The sequence below is a fragment of the Mixophyes fleayi genome, chromosome 5, assembly GCF_038048845.1.
Source record: "Mixophyes fleayi isolate aMixFle1 chromosome 5, aMixFle1.hap1, whole genome shotgun sequence".
Lineage (NCBI taxonomy): Eukaryota > Metazoa > Chordata > Amphibia > Anura > Limnodynastidae > Mixophyes > Mixophyes fleayi.
In genome coordinates, this window is record NC_134406.1 from 253,571,316 (window position 1) to 253,592,427 (window position 21,112).

The following is a 21,112-nucleotide window of genomic DNA, read 5'->3' on the forward strand; positions in this document are numbered from 1 at the left end:
TAAATATTACTGTATACTTATGGTGTTTATGGATAAGCCCATAGGTACAATGACAACTATGCATTTTCTTCAATGACAATAATTTATTATTTTTTCAGAAAGCGCCATGTCTTTTTCATATTTTTGCTTCTAAAAGTATCCATTATCCTATGTATATATATATATATATATATATATATATATATATATATATATATATATATAATACTTATATAATACTCTATGGGGCATATTCAAATGTTTGTTTTCCGCGCCGCAGAAAAACTATTACCGTTAATACGGTAATAGTTAGCTGGATTTCAGCTCGCGGCTCAGGGAGCTGCGAGCTGAAATCCAGCGGGAAAATTACCGTATTAACAGTTTTTCCGCACATGATTACCGTAATAACGGTAATCGTGCACGGACCACGAGATTCTCTGCGTTTCCGCCGAGAATTGAATATGCCCCTATGTATATATAATACCTATATAATACCAAAAGTATTTAATGGGTAAACCTGAAATATAAGAAAAGTATATATATATATATTAGAGATGTTCACTGACTGTTCTGGTTTTGGTTTTGGATCTGGATTAACTTTGTGTTTTGGTTTTGGTGTTGGTTTTGGCAAAACAGCCCTTGCATGTTTTGGTTTTGGATCCCGATTTTTTTTCTAAAATCCCTATATTTTTTTTGCTAAAATCGCATATTTTTGCTTTTTTTCCCCCCTACATTATTATTAACCTCAATAACACTAATTTTAAGTCATTTACAGTCATTTTGGAAGATCTCAAAGGTCACAATATTATTTTCATACACTTTCAAACAAAGACTGCAGCGACCTGGCTGGATGCTAAGCGACAGAGCACTGACTCAAACACACAGCAGTTCCTAGCACTTCTAGGAAACATTGCCACACAGCAGTAGCAGTAAAGAAATGTGGTGCAAGATGGAATTGTCCTTGGATCATGAAACCAGTCATGGTTCATTTGATCGCTCCACCCGTTCCTTGGATAACTGTGGTAATTCTACAGCTAATACATGGTGATGAGCCGCTGACCCCCCCGGGATGCGTGATTTTATCATACCCGCACCAATCCAGGGTGCCAGACAATGCACTAAAAAGAGCCATTGTAATTCACAGCAAAAAGCAAGTTCTTCACTGAGCTTTGAATCAGCCCCAATTCACAAAAAATTAAAATTACCTTTTTGACGTAAAGTGCAGATTACAAACACTTTGTGCAATACTGATGAAGCAGAAGCAAAGTGGAAGGTAATACATATACACGTCTATTTAGACATCCATGCTTACATTACTTCTGCAAGGTACGTTGTTCTTTGTTAATAAAGCTGTTGTCTTTATACCGTTCAAAAAATAAAAAATAATCCACCACCATTCTTTGGATGTTGAAAGTTGATAGTAGGATCAGGTGGAGTTACAGCAGAGGTGTCACTGATTCTGGTCAATTCTTTTACAGTAGACAAGACCAGATGTCAAAATGTTGTCCTGAGTCATCTGCATCATCAATGGGTGTCTAAGCATTTTGCAAAAGCACACAACAGTATATAGCACATGTAGGTAACATTGGCACACAGCGGTAGCTGAAAGGAAAAGTGGTGCAAGATCGATCGCTGACAAGGTTCCAGGCTGTGCTGAAAACTCTTTCCGAGTACACAATGGAGGGTGGGCAGCTTAGGCAGTGCAAAGGGAGTTGGTACATGAGTCTCCAAATTCACTTTTTTTTCCTCCCAGTATGTAAAGGGACTGTCTGATGTGTCTATTTCTATGCTGTCGTGAAAATAATCCTCCACTATCCTTTGGATATTGATAGTAGGATCAGGTGGAGTTACGGCAGAGGTGTCACATTTTTTGGTCAATTTTTTAAAACCAGACCAGATGTCAAAATGTTGTGCTGAGTCATCTACATCATCCCTGGATCTCTTGGGAAAGGTAAGTTTTTTCCTAGCAGCAGTTGACTGAGAAACTGAAGTAGGAGACGCTGTCCTGTCACGTAACACTTGAGCTGTCATCTTGCTCACCAGGAGCTCCTTGCATCTCTTCATATCTGGGTCAGTTGGAAACAAAGAGAAGACATAGCTCTTAAACCGAGGATCAAGCACAGATGCCAAAGTGTCGTGAACCGATTTCAAGATATTGATAACTCTTGGATCCTGGCAAAGCGAATATACTTGATCTGCAAGTCTGACATACTTAGTGTAATTGCTTTGTTTAATCTTCTTCAGTTTCTCAAGCTGCTTTTCCAAAAGTCTAATTAAGGGAATCACTTGACTCAAGTTAGTAGTGTCTGAACTCACTTCACAGGTAACAGTTGTTGCAGTATGAAAATCAGCTCTGAGGGTCCTCTTGGACTGCTCGTTTATTTATAAAATTTCTTTGCAACAATAAATACATATAAGGCAATATCCTTTGTCCAGTACTACGTAGTGATGTCCAGGCTGTTTGTTTTCAGTCTTACATCCTGTTATTGTCTGTTTCATAGGAAACACTTGTTTTTCTTCCAGGGCGTAGTTATCATACCTGTAGTTATAGTTTTTTTAAGGTATTTCACACATATATTTGTACCTTTAAAAACTATTAATTGCTATATACTCTCACAATCCCCTCTTTTTATTCCACTAAACAAATATACATGTGTTTCCTGACCCTTCCTTTCATGTCATGATACAGGGCTACCTTTTTATTCCTCCAGAAAGTCTCCATGTGGATAGAGAATCAATCATTCACCAGAGAAGTTATTCTTGCATCACTTATTCTTTTCCTAGCAGTATTTTACTGCATTTTTGCTTGATAAGGGTTATTCCGTTTACATGAGGTACATACTTTTTGAGTTTAATTAAAATATGTTAGTACTGGAGTCATGGCCTGATTAACCATTTTTTTAAACTTACAGGACAAATAACAATTCCACACAATCAACAGGATCAAAACTACTATTATTACCTGTATTGGATGGAGCATTACTTTAAAAATACCTGTTTCAGTGGGGGAATTACCTGTGAACACATCCCATCATCATCATCATCATTTATTTATATAGCGCCACTAATTCTGCAGCGCTGCACAGAGAACTCATTCACATCAGTCCCTGCCCCATTGGAGCTTACAGTCTAAATTCCCTAATATAGACACACACTCACACACAGACACAGACAGACAGAGACTAGGGTCAATTTTAGTAGCCAATTAACCTAACAGTATGTTTTTTTAGTGTGGGAGGAAACCGGAGCACCCGGAGGAAACCCACGCAAACACAGGGAGAACATACAAATGCCACACACCCCACCAATGATGTTGCAGGTTATCTTTTAATTGATGACCTACATATTTTAATTCCTGCGCTTCTATTATCGTCTGCATTTGTGCATGATTAGCTGAATAGTTTACCTGTGCCAAATGTACTGCCAGGCGCTGGCTGTTGTTTATAGCATTGATTATCCCCTGAAGATTAATAGTCAAGTTATAGGAGGGTAGTTTAATTGGGATAAATTGCTGACATATATTGTCTTTTCTATCCTTGTAGAATATATAAGTCTCATTTCTCCATATTAGATGAGTAACATTTTGGATGCATCCTGAGAATGGATTAGTCAAGTTATACATTTCTGTAGTTTGTTTATCATGGGTTACTAAGCACACTATTTGTGGTGCTACTTCTATAAACATATCATTTCTCCTGTTATGGAGCTCCAAATTACATACAGTAGTCGGATGCTTTAACTTACAAGGTTCATAAACTTGAGTGTTTTGAGAGCACACTATTCCATTGTCTGTATTTGAACACAATCCCAATATGTGTGTGTTTTTATCAACTATATACTTCCCTTTAATCTGTGGGGTCCATAATTGTGTTCCACCAACCTGGACATAAAGTGGGACAGGTAATATGAGGAATTTACAAATTATCTCGGTCCTCAGTATACTGTATGTTGGAAAACCTCCTGTGCACCAGTTTTCTGTACACTTCACTCCCATTCCATTGGTGTGGATCTATAACTGCGTAGCTACATTACACAAATTTCTATATACCAGTTCGTCGTTAGTCATTTACTGTTACTAGTGCTATGCACATTATCACAAGAAAAGGATTCATGGTGCTTCAATTTTCACCATCAGTTTTTTGCAGTGAGTCACGTGGACCCAGCTGTCTCTTCCTCCTAACTTAATAGAAGTGGGAGTGGTCATGATCACTTGGTATGTACCGCCAAATCTGGGTTCCAAAGTTTTCCTCTTGTGCCTTTTTAGATATACCCAATCTACTGGTTGCAAGGCATGGGTTCCTGTATCGTTATTTGGATCTGGAATGGAGGAGAAAACTTGAGAGCGCACATTAGTCATTATCTTTGTAAAAGGTGATCAGCGCACGGAGATCTGAAGCATACAGTGTGTCATACTGTATGCTTCAGATCTCCGTGCGCTGATCACCTTTTTAGTATTGAATATATATGTTTTTTCAGCAGCAGGAGTTCTCGCATTAGGAGAAGCGCCGATAATCCCCCTTTGCTTTTATTATCTTTGTAAGCTGTATTAAATAATCAGTTAGATCTGCATGATTATGTTGCAATTGCTGAGGAAAATAACACCCTGTCTTGAGGGCCCCCCCAAACAATATTTCATAAGGGGACAACTTATGCTTCTTTCCTGGTGTTGTTCTAACTGAATATAGAGCTAAAGGTAGACAATCTACCCAGGTTTTTCCTGTTTCTGCAATCATTTTCTGAATTTTTAACTTTAATGTGCCATTCAATCTTTCCACTTTTCCACTTGCCTGAGGCCTATAGGGGGTATAAAATGCTTGCTGTATCCCCATATCCTTCATTATATTTTGCATTACTTCCCCCGTGAAGTGTGATCCTCGGATAGATCTTTACACACAAGGACATACTCATATGTTCTTACCCTAGGTAGCTGTATATAGTCAATCTGCAATCTCTGAAATGGGTAAAATGGCTTTGGTGTGTTCTTCTGAGGTGTTTTCACTACCTGACCTGGATTGTATTTTCCGCATATCACACAGGCTGCTGCATATGCCGTAGCAGCTGCATTGAATCCTGGTGCTACCCAATGTCCTAAGACAATATAGGTCATAGCTTCTTTAGAATTGTGGACCAGCCCATGTGCCAAGTGAGTCTTCATAGGGTATAGGCTTCTGGGTAGACAATACTTATTATTTGTTCTCCAGAGCCCTCCCTGACATGCGGTACCTTCCTTTTCCCAGTCTTTTTTGCCTATTGAGGTTTGTTCCTGGAACAGTATTTCAAGGTTTACAGGCTCTACAGGGTTTTTACCCTGCATCACATGACAGACCTGCACCCTGAGCATAAGGCTTGCCTGTTTAGCAGCATCATCTGCCTTGGCATTTCCCCTAGCCTCCCTAGTCTTTTCTTTAGTGTGTGCCTCGACTTTCAATATAGCTACCTTTTCTGGGTAGCTGCAGAGCTCTAAGCAGAGCCCTTATCTGTTCTGCATGCTTGATGGGTTTTCCTGCTGACCGCACAAAATACCTGCTCTTCCATATTGGCTCAATGTCATGGGCCACGCCATATGCGTACCTGGAGTCTGTGTATATGTTAGCTGTTTCGTTTTCTGCCATTATACATGTCTCAGTGAGTGCATGCAACTTCACCTCCTGCACTGAGCAGGAGGGTGGGAGTGATTGTTTTATCAAAGTCTCTTCCAGGGTGGTCACAGCATACACTGTGTGTGGTGACCCTTCATAATAATACCTGGAACCGTCAGCAAATGAGTTCCAATCTGGATTAGGTATAGGGACATCTGTCACATTTTCTAACTCCTTCATTTCTAGTTTCATTAGTTTGGCAAAGTCATGTGACTCAGAAAAGGAAAAATGTTTGTGTGTATTTTGTCTAGTACTGATACATTCCTTCCTTTCTGATTCATCAAGAGTGGGTAGGTCCCCACCTACCTCTCTCCCCTCTGTTGAATCTACTTCAACTGGGAACAGTGTAGCAGGATTAAAAACTGTGCACCTTTTAATTTTTACATGTGCAAGACTTAATAAAGACACCTCGTACTTAGTGAGCCTCGCTGTGGACAGATGCTTTGTTCTTGCTTGGTTTAGTACTTCTGTAACTGCATGTGGGGCCTGTATAGTTAAGGGGTGGTCTAGAACTATGTCTGCCAATTTATCTTTTAGCAAGGCTGCAGCTGCCACTGCCCTTATGCAGGATGGGGCTCTTCTTATGATACTGTCTAGCTGTAATGAATAGTAAGCCAGCGGTCTCTGTTTATGTGAGTGTACCTGTGAAAGGACTCCTTGTGCATGTCCCTTAGATTCATTGCAGAACAAGGTAAATGGCTCATCATATTGTGGTAATCCTAACGCTGGTGCCTGTACAATGACTTGTTTTAATGTTTCAAACGTTGTTAGTTGTGATTCAGTTTGATATATCCTGGACCCTCTTACCTCACTAAGAGCATCATAGAGGGGTTGCATTAGGAGGGATGCTCCAGCAATCCATTCCCTGCAGTACCCTACCTACAAAACCTAGGAATGCCCTTAATTCTTTGGTATTCTGTGGTGACTTTACCTGCTGGATTGCAGTTACCCTGTCCTGTGTGAGATGTCTGGTACCTTGTGAGATGCAGTGTCCTAAAAACAATTACCTTACTCTGTGCTGCTTGCATTTTTGTAGGTGATACCTTGCAATGTTGCTGCCCTAAGAAGTTAATTAATGATATAGTCCCTTCCTGACACCCCTCAATCGTTTGGCAACATAGTAGTAAGTCATCTACATATTGGAACAGTTGTGTGGATGAATATTGTGGTCTCTATCCCTGTAATATGAGGTACATTGCTTCTGAAAATGCTGAGGGTGAGGTGGCTCCCCCTGTGGAAATCTAGTCCAGTAGTATTGTTTTCCCTGATGTGTAAATGCTAAGCAAAGCTGGCTGTCCTCTGTAAGAGGGACAGAAGAGAATGCATTTGCCAGATCTATAACAGTAAAATACTCTGCTTCTGCAGGGATCTGATTGAGTAGGGTATGTGGGTTGAGTACAATAGGTGAATCAATCACCATCCTTTTGTTAATTTCTCTATGATCGTGAACCATTCTATATTCCTGTGGTTTTCCAGGTTCTAACTTCTTTTTCATTGGGAAAAGGGGCGTGTTCCAGGGAGACCTGCATTCCCTGAGAACTTTAGCCTGTTGGTATGCCACTATGTGTTTAAAGCTGCCTCTTGTTGTTGAGACAGGGGATATTGCCTATTGTTTTCCCTGATGTGTAAATGCCAAGCAAAGCTGACTATCCTCTGTAAGAGGGACAGAGAAGAATGCATTTGCCAGATCTATAACAGTAAAATGCTCTGCTTCTGCAGGGATCTGATTGAGGAGGGTATGTGGGTTGAGTACAATAAGTGCATCAATCACCATCCTTTTGTTAATTCCTCTAAGATCGTGAACCATTCTATATTCCTGTGGTTTTCCAGATTCTAACTTCTATTTCACTGGGAAAAGGGGCGTGTTCCAGGGAGACCTGCATTCCCTGAGAACTTTAGCCTGTTGGTATGCCAATATGTGTTTATAGCTGCCTCTTGTTGTTGAGACAGGGGATATTGCCTAATCTTAATGGGGACAGTATTTGGTTTCATTTTTAAATATACAGGCTGTACTGCCAGTAATCCCACATCTGTCTTTCCCCTTGACCACACTTCCTGTGGCACTTTTTCACTGAGCCACAGGGGTATTGAGCTTGGTTTTTCTGGGAGAATACTTTGAACCAAATATATGGCAGCGTGCAGCTGACAACTCTGATTTTCTGAAAAGGAAGTAATCTGGACCCTCCCTTCCTTGTAAGTGATTTTGGCCTGGATTGCTGACAGTATATCAGCCCCTAATAGATTGACTGGACAGGTAGTTGAGGTTAGATATTGTACAGATACCGTCAAAGTCTTATCCTGTAATTTAACAAATACTGCTTCGCTTTGTTTAAGTTGAATTCCATACCCTGATAAACCTGTGCCAGTGAATTTTACTTTACTCATGTATTTTTTTGGTATCTCTGAGGCCCTCAATACAGTGCGGCTTGCTCCAGTGTCCACTATGCAATCAATAATTTTACTATTACACTAATTCCACCAATATACTCAGCTATTTTTTCTGAAAGTGTCTTTTAATCTTTCTTAAGACAATAGACAGTAGACAATAGACAGACCTATTCTCCGATCTCAGGCGCCCCTCAACAGGGGTACCTCCAAGGAACTGCGAAGGACCCTTTCCAGAATCAGTGAGCAACCTTTCTGCACTTTTACCGTGTTACTCAGTTGTTACTTCTTTCAACTTCTAAGATTGCTGAGGACCCTTGTAGTCTGACAGCTGGCCCAGTGATCGCATGTTACACAGGACAAGATCAAGCCTCAGTAGCGGGTGCAAGGTAAGGTCTTTGATCAGGTCAGTCTTTTCAAGGTTATGTTGTCCCCTTATACATCTCTTATCAGTACAATATCACTCAGTCTTTACAGGAGCGAAGGATTTCTTATAATGACCTCTCAAACCCAAGGACAATCATCTACACAGAACAAGGTCAGGCCTCAGCAGCGAGTATAAAGGAATGCCTTTGATTACTGAGGCCAATTAATAAGTTATGTATTTGCATCCTTTTATATATATATCCTATATTGACAAAAACACATACATCCACTCTTATCTATTTTTCACAAAAACAATTAATTAATAAGTCACGAAAACAGGTAATTCAGTAATTGTTCAAATACCCGTTATACCAACCCCTACTGAACCCAACCTTATATCTTACAGGAAGAGCAGATAGAGTAGAGAGGTGCAAATGCACAAAGCTTCAACTACTCACCATACAGATTTGTCTGCCATTCCCGAAGATTGAGGAGGTATCTGGTCAGTCCTGGGCTGGTATTTTGGGTATTCCAGACAAAGACCCCAGTAAATGTCGGGGTTCCGACGCTTGGTACCCCTATTATCGATCTCTGATAACCTGATTTCCTATTAGCATAATTCTTTCGACAGGAGAGGAGGAAGTAAAACACAAACAAGTTGTTGCAGTTTCAAAATCAGCTCTCAGGGTCTTCTCAGACTGCTCTTTTATTTATATCTAAGCTTGAGCATTAACTTGTTAACAACAAGTACATATAAGGACAAATCTTTCTTTGCAACAATAAATACATATAAGGCAATTTCCTTTGTCTAGTACTACTTAGTGACTTCCAGGCTGTTTGTTTTCAGTCTTGCATCCTGTTATTGTCTGTTTCATTGGAAACAATTGTTTTTCTTCCAAAGTGTAGTTCTCAAATCTGTGGTTATAGTTTATTAAGGTATTTGACACATATATTTGTACCTTTAATAACTATTCATTGTTTTATACTCTCACAATCCCCACTTTTTATTCCACTAAACAAATATACATGTGTTTCCTGACCCTTCCTTTCATGTCATGATACAGGGCTACCTTTCTATTTCTCCGGCTACATTTACCCAGAGTTTGAACTAAAGTCTCCATGTGGATAGAGAATCATTCATTCACCAGAGAAGGTATCCTTGCATCATTTATTCTTTTCCTAGCAGTATTTTACTGCAGTATGTCATTTTTGCTTGATAGGTGTTATTCCGTTTATGTAAAATATTTTATTAAAAAACAAACCATCTTATCTAGGTTTGTGTAGTTATAAAATGTAGCAATTAATGCAATGATGGAAATGACAAATGATGTAATATATAGTTGGTCTGAGTATAACCTTGACATACTTCCTAACATTGTCCCTGTGAAAATCAGGACATTAAAAGGGCTAACATATAGGGCGGGCCAACGCTTCTGAGAGGTGCTGAGTTAGGGGTCTTCTGCCCTGTCTGCCCCTGTACTTGTAACGGTGAGCTCCATATTGTAACGGTGAGCTCCCTATTGTAATGGTGAACTCCCTATTGTAACGGTGAACTCCCTATTGTAACGGGGATCTCCATATTGTAACGGTGAGCTTCCTATTGTAACTGTGAGCTCCATATTGCTCAAAGGAAATACAATGTACTGTACAAGAGCACAAGTTATAACTGCTTGTACTGGCAGCACATTTGGGCATAGGAGGCATGTCATTTTTAGAATTTATTTATCTATAACATTTCTTTAATTTTCAAAGGACCTTTGCTTCTGTGGTCGAGCACTAACGAGAGATATTCCTACTGACAGGCGGATCTTTAAGCAGAAAGCAAATATGTGGATACGCATTTACTGTAATTGGCCTATGTTAAGGTCTATTATTCCGCCACTCTGGAGGCGCAACTCACGGATAGACAAAAAGTGTAATATTGAGGTAGGGATATACATTTTTCATGCGCATGTGCTGTTCAAGAAAATGTATTTTGTGCTTAAATACTGAACTTTGCCCTACTCTGTTGAGTCCCTTTGTGTAAAAAGCACAGACTCCCTTTCTGATGCAGCAAAAGTCCCCATTTTATACAATTAAATAATTATATATTTTAATGATTATTTCTACACTCTTGTTACCTTGAATGCATATCAGCATACTGTGTTCCTGCTTATTCTTCACTGCCCGTCATGTCATCTTCTGTCTGTGTTACATCCTTATCATTAATTAATTACTTACTCTTGACTCTCATCATCAACACTAATCTGACCATCATCGCTTCCATCTTCATCATCACGGTTTGCCTATTTAAGGCTTGAAGATTTAGGCATTTGTTGGTTTCAAATATGCAGCATCTTGTTGTATGATCAGCATTATTATTAGATGCATTCAGAAAAAAATAAAGTGTTATTATTATTATTATTATTATTATTAATAATACTACTAATAATAATAATAATTCACAATCATTCCTGCTAACAAAGTTGGCCACTTCACCAAAGGAGAGTAATATACAAATGTCCTTCAACAGTTGTCATTGCCTTAGGTGAATAAAGACATTTCTCACATACTTGGGATATAATATACAGTAACATAGTCATTGATGACTTGTATTTGCTCATGCAGTCTCTGATGCATAACCATAGTAAAATTCCTTTTAATATTACATATGAGATGAGGTTGTGGTAAATTGTTAAAGCGTTTTGTACAGTACTAAAAGCATTTTTTGTGGAATATGATCTGTTATAATGGGCACAGCTCTTCCTTGACATTGCTGTTATGCATTTAATGTCCTAGTAAGTGCACAAGAATCTATTTACAATGAGGGTAAGCTCAATAGCAAAACATGAGTTGTTTCTGATTTCTCCTGACAGCAGCATTATTGGAGCCATTATCAGATATAGAATTTCCAATCTGTGGAGGAGAGCTTGTGCTTAAATTCACTTGTTGGAAGCCAGGACATTGTTAACTGTGTGATCTTCTACTAGGGCCATGTGTCTTAAAGCCTTTTTTCAGAGCTAGGTAACTCCTTTAAGTCTTGATCTCTCATATTATTATCCTCTGCAATAATTGATCCAAGATACCTAAACCTTTCACACCATTCATAGTTGGCTCCATTCACCTCTCTTCTGTCTTCTCCTGGATGAAAGTGTGTATTGGGTTTTGGAGTGATTCATTTTTAGTTCCATCCTATTTGCATCTCTCTCTAGTCTTAGTAGTCCTTTCTCAAGATCTTGCAGTTGGTGAGACAGCACATCAATGCCATCAACATGTGTAAGGTTTTGTGTTATCCTGTTAATAAATGTTCTTCTGGGGTCGCTTTCATGTACTTTTCTCATAACTTTTTCTAAGGTGATATTAAACAACACATTGACAAAACATCACCTTGCCTCAATGCTTGGTTAATTTCAAATCCTTTTGATAACTCTCTCTCTTGTTTCACCTTACATATCATCTTATGAAGTGTCATTTGTATGAGCTTTGCTGGTACTCCTAGCTCTTTCAGAAGCATGCTATAATTTCTCCCTCTTCACACTGTCACAGGCTGGCTTGAAGTTGATGAACAGTTGATGATCTTCAACATTATGTTCATGACATTTTTCCAAAAGCTGCCTGACAGTGAACCTATTTACAGTGAGAACTATTAACCCAAAAGACACATTGATAGTCTCTTAAAATATGTTTGGCATCTGGTGTCAGTCTCATGGCCATAATCATAGCTAGTATCTTATAAACTACACTGAGTAAAGCAGCGTCACAATAGTTCTCACAGTTTGCAGCATCATTCCTTTTATGTATTGGGCTGAAAATCCCAGTGCCCCATTGTTCTGGCATTGCTTCAGTTTCCCAAGAGTCAGGTATAAGTTGGTGGACATGTGACAGCAGTTGTTCTCTTCCATTCATTATCCTTTCTGCTGTAACACTATATTCTCCAGGGACTATGTTATTTTTTAATTCCCTAACTGCAGTTTTAACTTCCTCTAGTGTAGTGGTTTGTTCTTGATCATCATTCCTTTCTTCCAAGTTTGTCCCTTCCATATTCATTACTCTCTGATCTTCATCCTTTCCATTTACTACAATTCCTTCAGATTCACCCTCCTTATTCAGTTCAAAAATATTCAGAGGATCTATTAAGTATCAGCTCTTTTCTACCTATAAGGTTCTCGTTTTTATCCTTGCAGTAGGTGTTTAGAGATCCCTTCTGTAATTCTTATATAGATATTCCTCACCCTATGTCTACTGTTCTTCAAGCGCTGTAATGTAATACTTCTTATATTCCCTCTTCTTTCTTCTACACTTTTCATCAAGCATCTCTTCTCTTCTGTAGGTATTCCTCTGTGGTGACTCTAGTACGTCTTTGCAGCATTTATCTTCTGGCTTCATTTTCTCTAATGTATTTTTAACCAGCACTCATCATCAAACCATCCCTGGATTTCCTGGAGGCCCTTTTCTTTTTCCTTTTAAAATTGCTGCCCTAAGCTTTGAATTATTATACTTAGGCACCTTTCTTCTCGTAGCAACTCTATAAGATGCTATTTGTTGTTGTACTTTACCCTTACAAGATAATGGTCAGAATCTCCTGCTGCGTCCTGCAATTGTATGCTTTCCTGATCGCCTTCCCCTTCTCCCTATATTTGTCTGTTTTTCAATAAAGCCTTGGTCCTGTGACTCACCCCTTCCCCTCTCCTTCTTTTCCCCAGTCACACTGCTTCAGCTTTATTGAATGTCTTGTCTTTATTTGTACACCCTTCTTATATGTGCCTATCAATAAAGCTTTGGGTCAGTGATCACCCTCCCTTATCCACCACCAGTTTGTAGCCGCTATCTAGCTCCTGTGTCTGCAGTTGTTACACCTTTGTACCTGATCCAGTCTCCTGGCTGTCTGCCTACCTGGGCTTTGAGTACTCTGCCCTGCATACCATTACACTTTCTCTGCCTGCTGATCATCTGGTGCCTCGTGCCTCCTGAGTAACCTGAGTCCTGACACCCGTAACTCATCCGGTGCCTCGTGTCTCTTGAGTTATCCAGGTATCCTGACAACTGTAATTTATCCTGCTTCTCCAGCCTCTGAACCAGACCTTGTCACCTCAGCACTGATTCATTATACTATATTATTTTTGACCATTCTTTGCATCTGTGGCTTCCTGAGTTATCCATGCTGTACCTGCCATACCCTGCTGCACTTGTTGCCTTACCATTTACTGCATCCTAAACCTGTGATATTAATATACCACTTTGTTTCACTTGCGCACTCTCAGTGGTCTTCATATTGGGAATCCTGACAAGAGCCATGTGCTCTTTATGATCATCTTGTTGCCCATCGCATAATCAACCAGCCTCATTTAGTTATCATTAGCCAAATCATGGAGGCGTTCATCCACTACAGTTTCCTTAAAAGCTGCTTCTCTTCCTAGCTTAGCATTAAGGTCTTCCAAGACCACTTTAGCATCTTGTCTCGTGAAGCTCCCTATTTCTTGTTCTATCTGTTCATAGAAGTTGTCCTTCTCAGTTTCTTCAGCCTCCTCTGCTGGGGCATACACACATACATATTGAAGATGCTGTTCTTCATCCTAAGAATACATACTCATCCATTCACTGGCTTAAAGTTTAACACAGCCAAGTTATGCCTACTTTCTACCAGGAAACCTGTGCCACCTGATCCCATGACTCCAATCGATAAAATTCCACTCCCTCTCCATTTATCCTCTTGGATTGCTATCACAACCACTTTGTATTTTCACACCTCATGTTTTAAGTCCTGTAAAGCTCCTGTCTTGCTCAGAGTTCATATATTCCATGTTGCTATATACATATCCATATTCACTTGCGTTTGCCAATACCCTACCAGGAATGTTTTCCCGATACATCAGTCCGGCTTTCTTTGGGGAAGGGTTGTTAGCCCTCTGCCCAGCCCCAACCCTGGGGGACCGAGCTTAGATGTTACGTTGACTTTCCCTTGGCAGGCTGGTTTCACCACACCTATAGTGCTACCTCTGCCCGATACTGTGACCACTTCTTAGCATCACTTCTCACCTTTGACCTTACCGGTAAGGGTGGCCCTACCAGGAGCTTAAACTCTTACTGGCCTTGCTCTAAAGATCATTAAGGCTACTGCATCTTTCCATCACATCTAAGTCGTAGTCCCCAGAAAGACATGCAGGAACCACATTTACCAGTGAGCCCTGTTCTGGCTACTTGAACAGCTAGGAAACGATAGGTCTAGAAGTGGGGACAGCTTTCTCCTCTTCAATCTATCAGACTTGTGGGACGAAGTAGCTGCATAAGGGTAGCGAAACCTAGTAGCAACTTTTCATGTAGCAGACAAATACTTGATAGCTTTATTTTTGTACTAAAAATTTAAAGTTGATCTTGGACATTCATCAAGGGGCATATGGGGAGAATGGTCAGTAACTAACAGTGGTTGATCAAAGGTAGGGGTACACTCCCTTTCATTTTGTATGTTTTTATGTATTCAATCAAGTAACAGTGATCAGTAATCCTTTCTATACTGGGTGAATGTATAAGGTACAAAAGATGTAGGAAGCGTGGTTTATTCCAATGAAAGGGAGGTGGGATAGAGCCATGAGAGAGCTTTACTGCATCTACATTATTTGCATTTATACTGGCTATAGTGTTTACATCTGTAAATCTAGTTTAGTTGGGTCTGCATTTGCAATCTGGCCTTGGTTACACCAATCTATTTTGAAAAGGAAACAAATCTTTGGTAGAGTTCAGGCGACTGTGGTATAAAATATTTAACCATTAAATAGAAATGTTACATAGATGAACAAACCCACTTTATATGCCCTCTCCTGCCTCCCCTAACTGCCAGATTGCTAATCTTACAACTGTTAATTTTTGACTATTGTTGTAAACTCCTGGTTCGTCTATGATTGTATCCTACCGGCCTGAGCCATTAAAGACAGCAAGGCAAAAAAAGGATTAAATTTGATCCTGGACACACCATGTTACAATGCAAGGAGTGCAAATTAGTTTATTATCTCGCATACAAGTTAAATACTGGCTGCTTTTCATGTAGCACACAAATACTTGATAGCTTTATTTTTGCACTGAAATTTAAAGTTGCTCAAGCACATGCCTTATCCCAACTATAAATCTGTCCCCACATTTTAAATTTACCTCCCCCTCCAATGCCACATGGTTTTGCCAAGGTGCAAAGTTACTCCTTTTTTTTTGCTTTGCTCTCCATGTATGCTTCAATCCAAAATTTCCTAAACAAAAGTTCAACTAAATAGAAATGTTGCATACTTTGGTTTAGGGAGAATTACAAAAACTACTGGTGTTTGAATTTTGTCATTTATAACTCGTTAACTATTGCAATTAAATTTTTTTCCCCGATTTGTGCAATCTCATTTGGTTACTCCTATCCTCTGAAAAATAAATAAATAAAGAATAAAATGTATCTAATAAAAGGTAGAAAATGAAACGAAGGGGGTATCCTGCAGAGTTTTATACATTTGTTGTAATTATATGTCTACATCAACATATATTATCTTGATTATTTCACTACATTTTTAAACACTCGCTTCTGTTCCCTGGAATTACCCTATAATAACCGCAGGTAAAACCTGTGCAAGATAATAAAATGGAAGATTCAAACCATTGTTTAATAAATTAAAGTTAGTCATTAATTTAAATGCGGGAGGTCATTAACAGAGCAGGCTATCTAAAAAGCAATTAAGGTTAGGTTTTCATTAAACAAAATATGAATTTGTGCATAAAATGCACCTATCTTAATCGCAGACGTAACAACAATTAATTACTTAGTAATGTGGCGTAACAAAGTATATTTTTGTTTCTCTTCTTTTGCAAAGTGAGACAGATACAACATTTTATCAAATTATTTTACGTTAAAAGTACTTACTTGAATTTTATTAGGGGATATGTAAAAACAGTATCCCCCCTCCCCCCCTCACTCCTTAATATCTCAGCTCCTAATGATGTTACGATAACCAAAGTAGATAATGAGTCTCTAGGGCACAAGTTATAATGAGGACTGGAAGAAAGTGCATTTTATGACAATTTAAAAGAAAAAAATTATATAAAAGTTTTTAGAACATATAAAATAAACTCTGAAAGAATTTCTCTTCTGTCTGGAACTGCAGCCACTTAAAAGAATTTGGGACTTGAAAATGTATTTTTTTACTGTGGGACAAAATGGTAAAAAAACTGAGCTTCATCGTCATAAAGTCTTAGGTTATTGTTATACTTGCAAGTATGATGTTTCCTCTGTTCTCAAATGACCGTTTCCACATGTCCAAGATTATAGACTTTGAAGTTTAGGTCATTTTAGGTAATTAAACATGCTGGGGTCTTCTGCAGTCATGTTCATTAAATGGCCAGTTGAATATAAAATACTGCTATCGGCTACTAAATGTCAGGATCCATGAAAAACTTTATAAAACTGTCTTGTCTACTTTGATTCTGGTGGACTATACCTTAGTTTTTAATCATTCTGACTGTGAGCAGGTGAACACAAAGTCACATCATCCTTTGTTATATAGGGTAGGTGGGCCTAACTAGCAGCGGCTGTATAAATTGCTAAATCCAGCAAAAATATGAGCTGGGGTCACCTGATTGTACATCATCATCATCAGTTATTTATATAGCGATACTAATCCGCATCGCTGTACAGAGAACTCACTCACTGAGTCCCTGCCCCATTGGAGCTTACAGTCTAAATTCCCTAATATACACACAGACAGACACACTAAAGTCAATTTAATGGCAGCCAATTAATCTACCAGTATGTTTTTGGAGTGTGGGAGGAAACCAAAGCACCTGGACGAAACATGCAAACTCCACACAGATAAGGCCATGGTCAGGAATTGAACTCATGGCCCCAGTGCTGTGAGACAGGACTTGTAGGCGCCGTTCCTCTTTCGTGTTGGGACAGCCGCCTGTCAGTTGTCCTGCTCGATCTGATTGCCGCGCAACCAGACACATTGCTTACGGCTTTCCCGTTGGCTTTTCCACACATGACGCTATTAGGAGCTCGGGTGGCACCTGCTGACGTCATGTCGCCGGCGCTATTGTTTGGTTTTGGGCACTATTTAAAGCTGTCTCTGGCACCATGCTGGTACCAGAGTATTGGGTCATTGGGTCCCCCAGCTCGTGTGTTCCAGTGTTTTCTCTTTGATCTCCAGTGTATGACCTTGGCTGTTCCAGACTATTCTCCTGTTTGCTCCTGTATTTGACTTTTTGGAAGCCAAATCTTCCAGAAATCCTCTTTTTGTACTGTGTTGCCTGAATTTAACTCACCCGACTCGCCTTGACCACTACTTCTGGACACCCCTTTGTATCTCTGCTGCAGGTGCATTGTTTATGCGGCTATTCTGACTACCCTCTATTCTCTGTATCTCGGTGGCGGCTCAGTGGAAGGACCATGACCTGTGCGTCTCCTGCAGCAAAACCCATACTTCCTTGCGGGGGCCCCTGGAGAAGACCAGGGGCGCGTTAGACTCCGCACCTCCCACTAAAGCTGTGCCAATGCCAGCAGGTAGATTCCAGTGTTCCAAGAACTGTGACAGAAGTGCTAACCACTAAGCCACCGTACTGCCCCACAGTTGGTTTACTAAATATTGAAGACTTTCTAGTTGTGAATTCTCATGGGACTGTTTCCTATAAACATGCTTTACTGGTATTTCAGCAGTTGCAAAGTGTTGGAATGAACCAAGCAGCCCTGATTTCCCTGTAGCCTATTGGGGCTGCAGTGAGGTCCCATAGTAACTGAGTCTCACTGTTGTTGCTACTCCTATTGACACACCCCTGAGGAACTGTTCGTAGTGGATAGCCCATAAAGAAAAACAATAGTCAGTTCTGAAATCATGTAAGCCAGTGCAGCATACATTTCTTTTCTGGAAATCACAGGAAATTTGAAGTTCTGTTTACAAATTCCTAGAATTTTCATGTACCCATTCATTATGTTACACCGATAAGAGTTATTCCTGACGGTCTGCCATATGATCATGGTGATTAAACCTGATTTGATTTGAAAAGTACTAATAAAATTGATGTAATTAATTTGTCCCCAACAGCATTAAATTATACATTTATCATTACAACATGCAAGTTTGTATTTGAGGGTGAAAAATGCAAATAAAAACAATCTCATTCTAAAGGGGTTCATCCAAAGTCAGATACAAGATTTCTTTCTAAAAGTTTTACTATAAATAATACAGTCTCATAAAAATAATAAGTTCATTAAGAATCTTTAACAAGCAATAAAATCAGGTTAAAAAATATACATCTATCACACAGGATCCTTAATCAATCAAAATGTTGTGACAGAAACAGGGCCTTGTTACCTAATAGGCTGCCATGGATACTAGACTTTTTTTTGGGGGGGGCATTTTAGGGGTGCAAAATTTCCCCTGGAAGAGGCATAAACTGAAAGAATTTTGAAATATGAGAGAATAGTTGTTCTTCGAGGTAAAATGTAAAAAATGAAAGAAATATGTAGTTAGAGTTTCATCTTGACATATGCCCACGGTAAAGGCTGAAGACAGTAAGTTATCTTCGGACAGGTACTTGAGAAGAGACAAGGATGGCAACAGACACAGGTAATACAGCCCCATCTACTTTTACTTCTTCGCCCTCAATAGCGCTCGCTCATGCCTCCATTCTGTTATATAGTTCTGATTTTAATGAAAATTAATCTAGTAAAGATTGCCATGACCCTTTTAAAAAGTCAAGTGAAGCTGAGTTAAGATAGCGTGGGCGCATAAACATTGTTGGGGGGGTTGAAGGAAGCTTCTAAATGAATGACCAGTATGGTTTATCCATGTATTAGCCTGGTGTGGAAGGCGAGGGGGCACTACTAGCTAATTAGCCCAGGGTACAGGCTCTGACAGAAAGTCTCTCAATAAAATTGATCTAAAATAAAAAATACCATAAAAGAAATGATGATGAATTATATCTCATCTGTTAATCCATGGTTGCTGCAGTGTGACTGATTCAGACCAATCTTATATTCAGGAATGTTATATTATGGCTCTGAAGTATCCTGTTCTGTTTGATTAAAGATCCTGTTTGATCAATTAACATAAACAATAAACACACGAGGCTGCTGATAGTTACTCTGCTGGTAGAGTGCAGGACTATTGGCACTGTCACTGCGATGACTTGGGGTGGCCACGTGCCTCCACAGTGGGACAGATATATTAATCAGTGTGTTTCGCCCATGTCTCCCCATACAATCAATGTAGTGGGAAGAAGTGCAGGTATAGCAAACTGTACAGTTTATTTCCCCCTATTTTTGTGTGTGCGTGTAAATGTACAAGTGTTTCTGATCTGTAATTTGATATGTGCTATTTGGGTTGACTTATTGGCATCAATTATATTAGTGTTTGAATTTTAGGCTTATTTGTCAGACGATTTATTATAATCTTATCTTCATTGTTCAAAACAATTATTATTTTGGAATTTTTATAGTACCCTATGACCTGGAAATAGAGTGTCAGCGATAGCTGTAAACACTACCTTTGAGATCTCTCTATTCAACATTTAGATATTTTCAAGTGTTACAAGTATTATCTAAAGAACATGTTTATTGATTATATACATTATACTTTTTGTTCCAAGCATAGCCGACAATGAATATTCTCATTGGATGGGTGACACATACAGGATGGCAATACATAATGCTCCCACACAGGTGCTGAATTTTCCATTCCTATCTCTTGAACACATTGTCGTTATTATTATCAGAGTAGCTTTGTGGCATTAGTGGACCCAGGGTAAAGATGACAAAAAACGAGGGGTATTTTGCAAAAAAAACCCAAGAGAAGAGTACATCACCTTTTCTCAACAGAACAGAACGAGTGGAAAAAAACAAGTGGAAAAAAAGATGCTAGTGGTGCAAATTGTGCTGAGTGTGTGTGTGTGGGGGGGGTACTGTGATTTCAGTAGAAGGGAAAAAAAAAAGTATTTATTATTTATTAAGACAGGAACATGTAAGACAAGCTTGCAAAGTTAGGATTTGAGCTATGGAGCTTAAAAAATGTGTATATCAATATTGGCGAAGTAATAAAGCGCCATTGTTCAAATTCTAATTTGAATTTTGGAGTGTGGTGATGCTTAATGCATTTGCCCGGCTGCTAAATCTATGTGTTATAAGTGCTTGAGGGGTTTACGTATTTGTTTAGGGAAATTTTAGAGCTTGTGGTTTGTACAGGTTAAACTTTGATTATGGCATATGCTAATATTATGTCTAGGGTTAAAACTTAGGGTAGGTTTATATTTAGTATTTAGTTAATGTTAAGGCTAAGATCTGAGAACAATAATGTTCCTATTAGTTTAAACTTGAGATTAGAACACTTTTCTGTTTACAATTTTGGTTTTAATTTGACCCAGGAGAACTTAGGATCACGTAGGCTAAATTTAAACAAGGGGTCTCTTCCCTTTCCAAGTGTCACAAACCATGGCAGGGGTGGCCCCTGTTCGTGTACAAGAGCATAGAGTTACCTATGTTGTTAAGACCAGTCTGTTTAGAACACTGTCCAGGAGCTATAAATCATATACTTTTGCTACACTAGCTTCCAGGTTGAGGTAGGTCAACAGAGGGTGTCCTAAAGACCCTAATCCTAATGCTGGACATTCACCCGTGTCTATAAGAAAATAGCAACTGCAAGCACAAATTACCAGATTATTGAGTCCCCTGGATCAGAGTCTAGCGTTTATAGTTTCCTTGCAATTGTGTATTAGTCCTTGGTTGTGAACTCGACTATGCCTTATTGTAT